General features: G+C 52.3%; 1 pseudogene; it reads right to left on the reverse strand.

The window, feature by feature from the left end:
- Positions 1–1,081: 1,081 nt before the first annotated feature.
- LOC105524069 overlaps positions 1,082–1,914 on the reverse strand; it is a 12,821-nt pseudogene continuing 11,988 nt past the window's right edge.

Here is a 1,914-nt window from a genome sequence, read left to right on the forward strand (position 1 = left end):
CAAAGTGTTGGGATTATAGGTATGAGCCATTTTGTCTGGCTAGTTTCATTTTTAAAATAATAAAACCATAAGCAGACAGCATTTTTACACATATCATTTGGTCTTTTCATCACTACGTCACTTACTTCTTGAATCTTTTTTTTTTTTTTTTTTGAGACAGAGTCTCACTCTGTCGCCCAGGCTGAAGTGCAGTGGCACGATCTTGGCTCACTGCAACCTCCGGCTCCCAGGTTCAAGCGATTCTCCTGCCTCAACCTCCCAAGTAGCTGGGATTACAGGTAGGTGGCACCACACCCAGCTAATTTTTATGTCTTTCGTAGAGACGAAGTTTCACCATATTGGCCAGGCTGATCTGGAACTCCTGACCTCAGGTGATCTGCCCGTCTTGGCCTTCCAAAGTGCTGGGATTATAGGTGTGAGCCACATGCCCAGCCAACTTTTTGAATCTTTTGTAGGGATGGGCTCTTGCTATATTGCCCATGCTGGGCTTAAACTTCTTGGCTCAAGTGATCCTCCCTGCTTTGGTTTCCCAAAGTTCTGGGATTAGAGGCCAATCTACTCAATGTTGATATTAAGTAGAAGGCAAAATTCACATGGCTCAGGCCCAGCAGGCTCAGGCTGGGTGTGGTGCCATCTACCTGTAATCCCAGCTACTCAGGAGGCTGAGGCAGGAGAATCGCTTGAACCCAGGAGCCGGAGGTTGCAGTGAGCCAAGATCGTGCCACTGCACTCCAGCCTGGGTGACAGAGCGAGACTCCATCTCAAAAAAAAAAAGAAAAAGAAAATCACCACTGAGATGCTGTTCTCCCTGGTGTGTCGTCTGTGGGGTGAATGAAGGTGTGAGAGATCCCGTAGTGGCTTCTGTCAGTCAGTCTGTAGTTGTCATATATTTTGAATACTTAAGTATCATCAAACGGTTGCTGTATCTTTGAGCACTTGATTTTATTGAAGCTACCTTCCCTCCCTTCTCAGTCCCGTTTCCCCCAGATGCCTCCACGACTACAGGAATCCCCCTGCTCCCAACCAGGAGCCCAAAGATAACCATGTTCCCACCTGGAGTGGCCTCCCACGTCCAATGCCATCAGGGCTGGTGCAGCTTCCCCCGCTTGGTCAGCAGCGTCCTGGCTGAGGAGTAGAGGACGTAGCCCAGAGTAAACAGCAGTGCACAGGTGAGGGGCCCGACACAGAACAGAGAAGCCACAAAGAAAGCCAGCAGCAGCCACAGCAGTGTCAGGTAGCTGTCCAGAAAGCCCAGGCTGAGCCTGGGGCCGCTGGCCAGCGTGGGCTCTGTGAGGCGGTAGCGACAGAAGCTGCCAAGGGAGTCATCTCAGGAACAGAGAGCCGCCATCTGGTCTGCAAACTGAAGTGCAGACAGTAGCACGGGGGTATGGGGTGGTGGCACCACAGGCCCCAGGACAGGTGCACCCCACCCCCACAGGCCACCCTGGGACTGCACCCCAGGCAGGAGCACCCAGAACCCTCTCTGAAGAGGCCAAGCCGGCCCTCCTGCCCACTCACTCTGTTTGATGGCAGATGACAGCCGGAAGGGTGCTCGAACCAAGCTGGTAATCTCATAGCTCCAGAGGGGCAGCAGCTCCGGGTCCCCTCGATACTCAATTTCAAACCTTTGCAGCCCATTAATGATCTAGAAACCCAGGTCATAGGGTTGGGTCAGAAAACATAGCCCTGACCAGGCGCAGTGGCTCACGCCTATCTCAGCACTTTAGGAGGCCCAGACAGGTGGATCACGAGGTCTAGAGTTAGAGACCAGCCTGACCAATATGATGAAACCCTGTCTCTATTAAAAATACAAAAATTGGCCAGGTGCTGTGGCTCACACCTGTAATCCCAGCACTTTGGGAGGCCGAGGCAGGTGGATCACGAGGTCAGGAGATCGAGACCATCCTGGCTAAC

This window comes from Colobus angolensis, unplaced genomic scaffold (assembly GCF_000951035.1).
Source record: "Colobus angolensis palliatus isolate OR3802 unplaced genomic scaffold, Cang.pa_1.0 Scaffold484, whole genome shotgun sequence".
NCBI lineage: Eukaryota > Metazoa > Chordata > Mammalia > Primates > Cercopithecidae > Colobus > Colobus angolensis.